General features: G+C 36.2%; 1 protein-coding gene across 1 annotated transcript in view; it reads left to right on the plus strand.

The window, feature by feature from the left end:
* LOC148886767 (multidrug and toxin extrusion protein 1-like) overlaps nt 1-14,066 on the plus strand; it is a 46,083-nt gene that overhangs the window by 11,008 nt on the left and 21,009 nt on the right. The window lies entirely within an intron of this gene.

A 14,066-nucleotide genomic window follows, 5' to 3' on the forward strand; every position in this document is an offset into this window, starting at 1 on the left:
ACCTGACTAAAGCAAAAAAAAGGAATGCCAGGAAAAGCCTACTAGAACATCCAACGTTTCACAAGTGGCACTTCAAAAGGTGCTTAGTATGTGCTGACTCCCATTCAACATGGGTTACATTTTAATTTGGTTCATTCGGATTACGACTGGTAACGGGGGTGTGCACACTTATGCAACTACACGCTTGTATTTCATTTGACTTCTGCTTTGGTTAAGAAATGCGGTAAATTATTATTGCAGAAGGGAACCGTCGAACAATGGCTGACGATATTGTGAATGGGGCAGTTATGTTTTGACTTATCTGATTTCTGATTGTCACTGAAGGCAACATTTAACAATGGATGAAGGGATTGATTTAACGAGTGGGTCGATTGTGTCATAAAAATGATAATTTCAGACCGTCCCCAAAGGCACAATTTGACTTTAAGATGGACAGTTGATATTTAGTCCGCGTGTCCGTCGTGTCAGAAAGTCCCTAACCGTCCCTGAAGGCAACACCGGACAATAGACCGTTACACAAAGAGACATTTAGTGACTCGTACTGCGAGAGGTAAACGTGACGTTCCAAGACAGTCCCTTGAAGGCATCACATGACAACCTCTGCTTGATTAGAGGGAGGGGGGGGGGCGATGATGATGGCGCCGATGATAACAGCGGCGGCGGAGCGGCGGAGGTGTGCCGCAGGGCAGATGTTGGTTGATATCACGGCCTTGGCATTATCAACTGCCACTCTGCATTAGCCGCCCGCCTGCGCAACGCCCCCTCTCACCCCCTCCCGCAACCTGCCACGACATTGACTCACACTTGACCACTGCCTTTGTCGTAATTTTTGCTGCTCATAAGAAAAAAAAGGCAAAAATGTAGTGAAAGTGTAAATGAATCAATGGCTGGAACGTGTCCCGGAAGGTCTCTCAAAGTACTGGTTAATGACCAAGTCAAAATGGCCGCCAAAGGGTTCATCATCATCATTTTCTCCTTCTGACGTCAACAGTTAATTAAACGGAACAAAAATGGCCATTCTCGCGCCGCCTCGCAGGGTTTCGAACGCTTCATAAGGCGCAAAAGTTTCACTTTCGCAAAGTTTGGGAGTCGTGAATGATGTGCAGTGTGCATGCCGGGCCACTAGTTGGCGGTATTGCAACTGCTGTTTTTGTTTTGGTTGGGGGGGATGGAATAATAATAATAATAATAATAATAATAATACATTTATAAGTGCCTTTCCAATCTCTCTAGGTCACTTTACAGTCACAGGATAAGTTTTTCTCAAATAGCTTTCTATCTATTTGAGTTACTTCCGGGTAGAGTGAACGCTGGCACGTGTGACTACCGCTGCTCACCCACAGAAAAACTGATAAGTAAAATGTATTATTATTATTATTATTATTATAATATTACAATCTTATTTATTTATTTATTTATTTATTTAGATATTGTATTTATATATTTCTATAGTTATTTATATAGGCATTTGTTTATATATTTATTTGTTAATTTTTTTATAGTTATATATAATTATATATATATATATATATATATATACCTACCCATATATATATATATATATATAATTATTTTTATAATTATTTATATAATTATTTATATATTTACATATTTATATATTTATATATTTATTTAGATATATTTATATATTTATATTATATATTTTTATATATTTATATAGATATTTGTTTATATATTTATTTATATATTTATGTATATAATTATGTATTTATATATTTATACATTTACTTCTACATTTATGTATCCATTTATGTATACATTTATTTGTACATTTATTTGTATATTAATTTGTATATTTATTTATTTCCCGAAAACGTAGTCGTGCATGAATAAGCGTAACTGGTGACAGCTTTTTAAAGTGAAGACTGACATTTTAGCGAGGTAATTGCGGTGTTAACCTAGCTTAAGAGGCTATGCGCGCAACACTGTTTTTTTGTTCCCTTTAATTATCGCCCCCCTCCCTCTTTTTGTGAACACAGAGGAGGATACTCACGTAGGAGGAGAAGCTTTGAGAATGATGAACCTACACGCCGGTAGTGACTCTCTTTTCTTTCTTTTCCTTCTTTTTATCTTTTTTTGTTGCTTTGGCTAATGCATGCTAGCGAGCGCACGACACCCGCCTAAATGCTAAAAGTGCACTGGGGCAATTAGCATACGCTTCTCCTGCCCACGCCGCCGCACGCTTCCCGTCCGCCAAGGGTTGGAAATGGACGAGTAATTGCGGCGTCACAATGAACCGACGGGAACGTGGCGCCGCGTCGGGATTTCTGTGTGCCCACGCTGTAATCTTCCGCCACGCTGCAGCCTTTTCATGGCAAGAATAGCTCGTAAAGAGTTCACGCCGTGTTCTTTTATCCCCTCGACCCTTCTGAACTTCACTCTGGGGATTTAAATGTGACGGCCTTGTGGTCTTATGACAAAGGAAGAGATGCAAATATATATATACAGTGATACCTTGGCTTACGAACTTAATTGGTTCCCACACAGTGTGTGTAAGGCGAAAAGTGTGTATCCCAAAAATTAATTTTCCATAGGAAACCATTAAAATGAGAATAATCCGTTCCCAGCTCCCCATAAAACATAATTTTCTACTTTTCTAAGCCTTAAAACTACACACAATATACCTTATTTTATGTATAATAAATGTGCTATGGTATTATAATTAAAGAAATAACCTCTACTGTATAATAAAGTCATTTTATTTACCTTTGTGATGGTCGTTGATGGCTTGGAGTGGCCGGTTTCATCAGCATTAAACACTTGATGAGGAACGTAGCCTTCTTCTGTCACCATCTTGAAGAATGATCCCTTGTCGGTGCTTTCTCTGCGATAATTTTACCTAGTTCATCATCAATTGTCTTCTGTTTAACTGGGTTGACGGCCTGCTAGCGCATTGCGGTGCCAGACGTAGAAAAAAAAAAAAAAAAAAAAAAGGTTCTGGAGGTCATGGTCTTAAGTACGGGGGGTCGTAAGTCGAGCTGGTCGCAAGTCCGATGTTACCTGTATAGGGAGAGAGAGACATGTATAGATATACAAAATATATAGATATTTCGATATATAATAGACATAATAGATATAATAATAATAATACATTTAATTTCTAAGCGCCTTTCAAAACTTTCAAGGTCACTTTACAGTCACAGGATAAGTTTTTCTGTGGATGAGCAGCGGCAGCCACACGCGCCAGCGTTCGCTCAGCCCGGAAATAACTCAAATCGATACAAAGCTAGCAAGCTAACCAATAGCTAGCTAATAGCTAGATAGATAGATAGATAGACAGCCAGCTAGATAGCTATACAGCCAATAGATAGCTAGCTAGATAGTCGGCCAGGGACCTAGATAGCATATAGCTAGCTAGTGAGATAGCTAGCTAAAGAGCTGGATAGCTTGATAAATAAATCAGAAACCTTTAAAAAAATTAAGGAATTTAATACATACATAGCTCTCTAGCTCTATATCTATATATTAATATATCTATAGATCAATATCTTATATACTTGTATACTTAAATCGACTTAGATATCTAGATCAGTCTATATATCTATATCTATATATCTATGTTCTTTTCCTTTCGGCTTTTTCCTTCAGGGGTGGCCACAGTGAATCAGTGTCCTCCATCTAAGCCATTTCTATCTATATCTATATCTATATCTATATCTATATCTATATCTATACATCTGTATCTCTATGTATCTATATCAATACAGATATCGATATAATGTGTGTGTATTTTTATATCTCAATGTATGTAAACGTGTACGTATTGTTTCACCCAAACCAACCAGGAAGTAGCCCACAAGCAAACCAGGAAGTCATCCACATTCAATTTTTTTTTTCATAATCATAATTATCTCTAGTTACAGAATCAGTCTAAGCAGAAATTAGCATGTATAACTACACAGGAAGTTGCAACACAACCCCAAAAGTGTTTTGATTATTATTTATTTTTATCGATTTTATTTTATTTATTTTTAGCATTTAGCGGTGGCTAACATGTTGCCAAGATGGAACAAACACCTACTCAAATTATCTCCCCCCACTTGCTTTCGTTCCTCCCCCAGAGCTGGCGGAGGTGTGCCGGGGAGGGTTTGGGGGGGGTGAGTAATGGCGGTCGGGGGGCAGGCGGCGAATTTGAGGTTGATGAGGCGTCTCATATGCGCAGTGCAAAGACATCAGCGGCCGCCATCAATCTTCACGTCGCGCCTCAGTAAACGCCGCATCCAACGCCAAGGCGGGACCGGCCCGCCACGACTTTGCAAAAGGCCCGCCGCCAGGCCAATAAAAGCCCCAATGGGACATTTTGGTGGGTTTTTATTTTTTATTTTCTATTGGCCATGCAGCACAAAACTTGTTTTTTTGTGGGATTTTTTTTGTATTTTTTTTTTCATTGTTATTATTTATTTAGTATTTGTATTAGTATTTATTTTATTTGTTCGTGTTTTTTAATTTATTTTTAATTTTTTTTGTTATAGTGTTTTTCCATTTATTAGTTATTTACTGTTTTATAATTTGTATTTTGTATTTTGTTTTATTTTTTATTTTGTTTTTTTTTGTTTTTATTTATTTGTTTTTCATTTTTAATTTTTTATTTGTTTAAAATTTTATTTGTTCGTGTTTTTGTTTTGTATTTTATTTTACTTTTTTTTGTATGTATTTTGTATTTTTTATTTTTATTTTTTTGTAATAGTGTTTTGCCATGTATTTGTTATTTACTGTTTTATAATTTGTATTTTGTATTTTGTTTTGTTTTATTTATTTTTTTATTTTATTACTTTTATTTATTTTTATTTTTATTTTTATTTTTATTTTTATTATATTTTTTTATTTATTTTTTTCTTTTAGTTTATGCTAATAGTAATAATAACAACAATATTATAATTATAATTATAATAAAAATGATGATAATGATAATAATGATGATAACAATGACAATAATGACAATAACGATAATAATGCCAATGATGATGATGATGATAATAATGATACTAATGATAATAATGATGATGACAATAATGACAATAATGCCAATGATGATGATGATGATAATAATGATACTAATGATAATAATGACGATGATAATAATGACAATAATGCCAATAATGCCAATGATGATGATAATAATGATACTAATGATAATAATGATGATGATAATAATGACAATAATGCCAATAATGCCAATGATGATGATGATGACAATAATGATAATGATAATGATAATAATATTACTTTTCATTTATAAGCGCCTTTCAAAACTCTTAAGGACACTTTACACTCACAGGTGAAGTTTTCTCGATTAGTATCCACTATGGAACACATAGCGCCACCTAAAGGACCGGAGGAGAAACACAATCCGATTTGTCGAATGCAAATCATTCGGTATGCTAAAGCACCATTGCAAAAACAATAACAACAGCCGCATTATGCTTAAAAAAAAAAAACAACCGGGGGCGAATTTTGTTTCTTCCATTAAAAAAAATGCTTTTAATGCACGCGCGCATTCATTATTTTTTCATATTGACGTCAAATGAGCAGCTTTTAACAATCTGCCAAGAGATCCCAAATAGCTACGGCTCGGCTGCCGACATAAAAAATAATAAATAACCACTCGTTAGGTCACCACGACCCCTTGTTGCCCCCGCCCCCCTTAAAAAAATTACAGCTGTTACAACAATGACACTGCACACAATTTACCACACACATATTTAACAGTGCGACGACGCTGCTATCGTCAAATTAAAAAAAAGGCATTTAAATATAATGACGTCAAATGAAAATTCCACCAATTATAATTATATAAAATAAAAAGACGACACGTCCGATACATGGCGGAAAAATGCGGCTTGGAGTGCACCAGGCGGTGGCGGCGGGATCCCAACGAGTCCCCACGGTTGCAATAAAAAAAGTCTTATCGGTTATCAGTGCCGTAGCGCCCGACTGGCTGGGAAGTCATTTGGAACGCCCTAATGTGCCCGCGTGACTCATCGCCGACACCTACGGCGCCAAAGAACCTTCAATCCCATCTGACAGTTTATCGGATAGCTGCTTTGGAAGCGTCGCTAAGCTAACTATGTTTTCGTAAATGTCAAAATACATGTTTTTTAGACATTAAAAATGGTTCGTGACATCAAAGACCCCCTTTTTCGAACAAGCCTGTCTTGGAAATGCCCAAATACAAATTTTTCAAGAGACAATTTTAGCGTGTAGTCGTTTATGGATTTATTGAACGTGTTTTAGTCCTCGCTGAAGCAAATGCATGTTCAGAATACACAAATACATTTGATCATTTGTGTTATTTAAAATTTAAAATTTAAAATTTAAAATTTAAAATTTAAAATTTAAAATTTCAAAAACTTTAAAAACTTTAAAAACTTAAATTCAAAATTATTTTTTATTATTATTGTCATTGTTGATTTTTTATTAATTATTTTTTATTTGTTGAACATTTTATTTTTTAGTGTTTCTTTTTAAATTATTTTTTTAATTTTGTTACTTTTTTGTACTTTTTATTTTTTATTTATATTTTTAATTTTCCATTTTATATATTTTTTTTTCTTTGTATTTTATGTTTTTTTGTATTTCTTTTTGTTTGTTGTTATTCATTTGTTATTTCTTTATTTTTGTATCATTTGAATTTTTTTATATACTATTTTTTATTTTATTTTATTTATTTATTTGTATTTTTGTATTTGATATATATTTTTTGTTTTATTTATTTCTTATTCATTTATTATTTTCAAATGTTATTTTTATTTATTATTTATTTTTTGGGGTCATCATTAAAGACATTTGAACAACACGCCCCCGTTTGCGAGAAGCTAATCTCTTTTGTATTTTTTTTAATTTTTAATTTAAAATGAAATAGAAAAAATACAAAAAAAATGTAAAAAAGTAAAATAAAAGAAGTAAAATTTAAATACAAAAAAATTACATTTTAAAATTTTAAAAAAATTAAAATTAGTAATTTATTTTTTTTTACTTTTAAATGTAATTCATTTTGTTGTCATTGTTCATTTTTTTATTATTTTTATTTGTTGAACATTTTCTTTTTTTGGTGTTTCATTTTAAATTTTATATTTTTTATTTTGTTACTTTTTTGTACTTTAAATTTTTTATTTATATTTTTAATTTTCCATTTTGTAGTTTGTATTTTTTTTTTGTATTTTATATTCTTTTATTTTTTTATTATCTGTATATTATTTGTTTGTTGTTATTCATTTGTTACTTATTTATTTTTTATCATTTTTCTATCTACAGTAAAGTCTCGTTATATCGATATTCAAGGGAGTCCGAAAAAATATCGATATAACCGGGACTATCGATATATCCAACCCTGTTTGCATGTAATTTTCTCCGTGCGTGCATAGAAATAGTATCGATATAACCGGGACTATCGATATATCCGATATCGATATAACGAGACTTTACTGTATATTAATTTTAATTTTATTTATTTATTTGTTTTTTCGTATTTAATAATTTGTATTTGTTATTTTTTTTAGTATTTTTTTATTACGTTTTGTTTTTTTGTTGATTATTTTCACATTTTTATTTTCTATTTGTTATTTATTTTTATTTATTTTGTAGTTTTTTTTTTTGGTCATCACCATGCAAAGACAATTGAACGACGCGCTAAAGAAGAAGCTAATCTCTTTTGGGAAAGCTCAAACACAGACAGTGCGAGTCGAAGCCGACCTTGTAAAAAAAGCTTATATGCCTTCAGCTCTTTTCAAGTAGATAGCGGCTTGTGGGTGGGGGTGTGGGGGGGGGGGCAAGGTGAATTTTCCCCATTTTCTTTATCTGCGACGTGGCACGGCGCAAGTAAGTTGGCCATATGTAAGTGCACGTCCTAAACGCGCCTCTTGTCTCCGCTATCGTTTTCACGCTTACCTTGTCGCCGCACACCCCCCCACCCCCCAGTTGCTACTCCATTATGGCGCCATCCGTTCATTCTCATTTGCTTCCCTATCGCGCTACGCCGTATTCCATTCATTTCTTTTCCGGCAGCGCATGAGCTTATCTCGCGTTTGCTGCTGGCGGCGCTTGGGAAGCAGCGACGGTAGCGGCGGTAGCCTGATTTCTAATAATTTGACCCTTTCACATATCGCTAAAGTCTAAAAGAAATATCAGTGGTTTTGCAACCGCAAGTCAGCGACCCTGTTCAAACTTTGTTGGGCAATCTGTGAGCAAGAATTTGTCTTAAAACAAAAAAACATATACTGTATATATATTTAGCTAACAGCTAGCTATCCAGCTAGATACCTAGCTAGCTAGATAACCAATAGATCGCCAGCTAGATAGCCAGCTAGATACTGAGCAAGCTAGCTAGCTAATAGATAGCCAGCTAGCTAGCTAGATACCTAGCTAGCTAGATAGCTAATAGATCACCAGCAAGATACCGAGCTAGCTAGATAGCTAATAGATAGCCAGATAGCTGGCTACATACATAGCTAGCTAGATAGCCAGCTAGATACCGAGCATGCTAGAGAGCTAGTAGATAGCCAGCTAGATAGCAGCTAGATTTCTAGCTAGCTAGATAGCTAATAGATAGCCTGCTAGATAGCTAATAGCCACCGAGAAAACTCATCCTGTGACTTTAAAGTGACCTTGAGAGTTTTGAAAGGTGCTTAGAAATGAAATGTATTATTACAGGTAACTTATGACCTGCTCGACTTACGACCACCCGTACTTACGACCATGACCTCCAGACCCTATTTTTAACATTTTAAGAGGGGGAGTTTGTGAGCTTCTGAGTCTCTATTCAACATTTTGATTGGATTTCGACTTACGACCATTTTGACTTACGACCGTTTGGTCGGAACGGAATTCGGTCGTACGTCGGATGTTACCTGTATTATTATAGTCCCATTGTTTTTTTTAGTCACTCTCCCCAATATATAATGTATAAAATGTATATATTTTTCAAAGTCCTCCGATATTATTCATATTTAACATGTTTTGGTCAACGAGCCTACTGTAGTGACTGATCCAACATGATATGCCAAGAATAGTTTATGAATATTTGCTGATATTTGCAATACATAATTGCAGGATGGAAATGGAAAAAAAAGGAAAAAAACTGTATCTAATGGTAGGATGGAGGCGTGGCGGGTAAAAATTTGAATACAAATCAATACATGCCTCATTGCAGGCGTTGCCGTGGCAACAGGATGAAGGGGGGGGGCAAAAAAAATAATACCCTAATCGCTACATTCACACCGAAACGTTTGCAGCCGAGTCCAATTCACATATTGACGCGCGCGACAGGCTAATGGTACTAGCGGGGGGTGCTGGGAGGGGGTCATGGGGGGGAGGGTCTTACAGTGCGAGGAGATATGGGGTGATAAGACACCGAAAGGGGGTGACGGCGACCGCCCGGGTTGCTGCACCGCGGGCGACTCCAAAGACAAATGGCGGACGCGGCTGTCTGAAAGCACGGCCGAGTAACGTGATGGCTAGCTGTGTGTGTCTGTGCGTGTGTTTGAAATGACAAGCACGTCGTTTTGTGTGGATCACGTGAAGTGTTTTTCATGTAGAAAAGCACATTTAATTGGCGCAAAGAAAGTCAGCCATTTTGGTTGGAAGCAGCCATTTTGGGTCAGAGAGAAAATCACATGTAATTGCCGCACATGAAGTGCACCAGTTTGGTTGAAAGCAGCCATTTTGGGTCATATAGAAAATTGCACTTAATTGCTGCGCAGGAAGTCAGCCATTTTGGTTTGAAGAAGCCATTTTTGGGTGATAGAGAAACCCACATTTAACTGGCACGCTAGCCATTTTGGTTGGAAGCAGCCATTTTAGGTGTAGTAGAAAAATCACATTTAATTGCCACACAGGAAGTCAGCCGTTTTGGTTGAAAGCAGCCATTTTGGGTCAGATGGAAAATCACATGTAATTGCCACACAGGAAGTCAGCCATTTTGGTTGGAAACAGCCATTTTAGGTCATGTAGAAAATCGCATTTAATGAACTCTAACGAAGTCAGCCATTTTGGTTGGAAGCTGCCATTTTGGGTCATATAGAAAATAACATTTAATTGCCGCTAAGAAAGTCAGCCATTTTGGTCAGAAGCAGCCATTTTAGGTCATATAGAAAATCACATTTAATTGCCGCAAAGAAAGTCAGCCGTTTTGGTTGAAAGCAGCCATTTTGGGTCAGATAAAAAATCACATGTAATTGCCACACAGGAAGTCAGCCATTTTGGTTGGAAGCAGCCATTTTAGGTCATGTAGAAAATCGCATTTAATGAACTCTAACGAAGTCAGCCATTTTGGTTGGAAGCTGCCATTTTGGGTCATATAGAAAATAACATTTAATTGCCGCTAAGAAAGTCAGCCATTTTGGTCAGAAGCAGCCATTTTAGGTCATATAGAAAATCACATTTAATTGCCGCAAAGAAAGTCAGCCATTTTGGTTGGAAGCAGCCATTTTAGGTCATGTAGGAAATCGCATTTAATGAACTCTAACGAAGTCAGCCATTTTGGTTGGAAGCTGCCATTTTGGGTCATATAGAAAATCACATATAATTGCCGCGCAGGAAGTCAGCCATTTTGGTTGAAAGCAGCCATTTTGGGTCATGTAGAAAATCGCATTTAGTGAACTCTAACGAAGTCAGCCATTTTGGTTGGAAGCAGCCATTTTAGGTCAAATAGAAAACTGCATTTAATTGGTGCGCAGGAAGTCAGACATTTTGTTTGGAAGCAGCCATCTTAGGTATTTTTTTCTTTATTTTTATTGTTATTTATTTATTTTTTAAGCACCAACTGCGAGGCTGGTGAATTCCTTTTAGCACAGGTGTTTTGAGTAGACATATCCATATATTTTTTTTGTATTTGTTTGTTTGTTTTTCTTTCTTGGAATCCGTCTCCCGCGGCAACCACCAAGCCGATTCCTCCAGCCCGCTTGTCATTGTGGCGCCTCCGAATTTCTCTCCGTTCCGCCAAGACAATGCGCTTTGTCGCTATCGCCAGGGATTATACTCAGCTCCACTTCACTGCACGTACGCCAGCGTGTGTGTATGCACGTATGCGTGCGTGTGTGTGTGTGTGTGTGTGTTGCCTACAGGTGACTCATCGCACTGCAGATGACCACAATGTGCTGCTGTTTGAGAATTCCACACTCACATTTCCCTTCCTCGTCCTTCTATTCCTTCTATTTCCCCTTCCAACGCGACACTTACTGCCTTTTGCACCAGACTCTCATCAAGTCTCTTATCTCTCTCTCGCTCTATCACTCTGTCACACACATACAAACACACACACACACACACAGTCAATCGTAAAACTGCCCGCTACAAAAACACACATTTTTTTTCTCTCAATGGAAGACAATTTGCAAATTTGGTATTTTGGCAAGACACACTAAGTTGATACAAAAATTGATGTGGCGGCCCTTGAATTTGGCCAAAACAAGCCAAAATGTCCATGCTGCTATGCAAAGAAAAGAACACACACACACACACACACACACACACACACACACACACACACACACACACACACACACACACACACACACACACACACACACACACACACACACACACACACACACACTTATTATTCCTATTATTCTTATTATTATTATTACAACGTATTGTTAGGTTTCAACATTGCACAATAGGGTAAATATTTTATTTCGTTTATAATCATTAAATTTTAAAAGACAACCGACACCATTTTTTTGTTTTTTAACTGACATCAGAAAAACGTTTTGTAGCATCTAAAATACCCAAAATACACAGTATGATATTTTAGTCAAATGCAAAACACCAATAAAAATGAGTTAAAGTGTCCAAAATCTGCAAAAAATTGAGCTGTGAATTTTCAGGAAGTCCCGCCCCCTGTTGGTGACGTCACGCCAAGACGTCTTGCATTGCTAGTGAATCCAAACAATGGCTTCAGATTCGGAGAATATGCTTTCTTGTTACACATCCAGTTATGAATATCATTCAAATAGTTCTGAAGAGGAAAGCATACATGTTTGCAATCCATTAAAGAATTTATTTGTGCCATTTTGAGGCAACATTGAGGGGAAAATCTCTCAACAAAAAAAAGAGGCACAACATGGCGACCTCCTGTGGCCACCTCCGTTTCCACAGGCTGATAAATTCCTTATATAGAGCTTGGACGCCCTCTCCTGGCAGCTTTTGGGTCCAACACGAGGTCCCCAGACCAAAATAGTACGGCAAAATACATTGACGTGATGGAAGGACCGCTACAATATGTCTTTTTTTTTTCGGTCAGGGGCGTTCCTTTAGTGACGTCACGTGAAGACTCGTCACCAACTCAAAAACAAGACTTCCTGAATATTCAGTGCGAGTCGTAAAACGTAAAATATAGCTATATGCGGTGGAATCTTTGTCAAATACGCTCAGTAGAAGTCATTTGAAGCCATTTTACAAATTATGGACACAACTTGTCCGGAGACATCGGTTGTCCTTTAAAGCTAACTGTTAATGCTAATATTAGCTTGTGATATTTAACCTAACAATAATGATTATTTTTTAATTAAATTAAATTACATTAAATTTATTAATTGATTTTTCTTTGAAGAGAACAAAATATTTAAAAACAATGACTGAATTAACATTGAGGGGGTAGCAAAACAACAATAAGAAAAACAGAATTTGATAACAATTATTAAATAATAGGAAATAAATATTCATTAAAAAAATCATCAAATGTATCTTTTTCAGTTTTAACTATGAAAACAAAATGTCTGTTTTTCATACGCCAAAAAAAAAACAAAAATCGGAATCAGAAAACCTTTAATTGTACCACAATGGGGACATTTTTTTAGAATGCATTTAAGCCTCCCGTAACGTTATGAGTATATTTTATTTGCGTTTATATTTATTTTTGTCTCTATTGTCTTTTCTTTATTTATTTTCATTTTGTGATATTATAAAAATGGTTACACAGTTGTATTAATGAGTACATGTTTTTTATTACTTACCTAAGTTTGGTTATTTTAAGATAGAACTACTCAAGAGTATTGATGGACATAGAAGTGAGTTGTATGCTTTTTTTTTCTCTCTTTCTTTTCATTGACGGTATGGACCTGTTAAATTATAATAAACATTAAATTGAGAAAAAAAATGGGGACATTTGTAAATTTGGGAGGAAAAAAATGCGATGAAATATGCATATTTTAAGACCCCCCCACCACCACCCCACCTTATCAATCAATGCATGGATTTTTGCTAGGTGTTAGCCTGGCAATTTCACGGCCATTTCCTTCACCATTCAAGTGCGCTATCATCAACCATCAGGCGGACTCCCGAGGGGCTTTAAATCCCAGCTGTGGCTAAACAAGACCCTTAGATCGCGCCAATAAAGCTAATGTCCGCACCCCCCCGGCGGACCCTTGGAGTCCATTGAACAGCCGCTTAACGCCGACACACACGCACACACACTATTTCCATGGTAATTACCCTCGAGTCTCGGTGGTCCCGGGGGGGGGGGGGGGGTGTCCTGCAAGTGACTGTGGTCCCAGTTGTCCCATTGAGGAGATCATTAGCTTGGTTAGCGTAATCCACAACAAGTCCCCAGAGTGTGTGTTTATATGTGTGTGTGTGTGTGTGTGTGTGTGTGTGTGTACGACTGAGATTAGTCTGATCTATTTTGGCAGTTTTTATTTATTTATTTTAGTTATTTTTTTCCCCAACAGTGACAGTGAAAAGCATCGCTTAACAGGATTATTTATCCGACGGATTATTTCATTGATTTGTAGGAGGGGAAAAAAAAATATAAATAAATATGTTTATATTTATTGTTATTATTTTTTTTTAAATGTGACTTCACACTGACGCAATTTTCTTTCGCCCGACACGATTTTCTATTTTAGTGCATATAAGCTTACCATGCAATGGAAATTTGTGAATGGCTAAAATAAATAAATACATACATAAATAAATAAATAAATACATAAATAAATGCCTGTGTGTTGTGACAAATTTCCGCTATTCTTTTCAAACACATTTTGATCCCGCTCGTCATCTTTTCCAAGAATGTGTCCCCACCCTTATATGTGTTCATGTAAATCTGG

This window comes from Hippocampus bargibanti, linkage group LG16 (genome assembly GCF_051943395.1).
Source record: "Hippocampus bargibanti isolate YZ-2025 linkage group LG16, ASM5194339v1, whole genome shotgun sequence".
Classification (NCBI taxonomy): Eukaryota; Metazoa; Chordata; class Actinopteri; order Syngnathiformes; family Syngnathidae; genus Hippocampus; species Hippocampus bargibanti.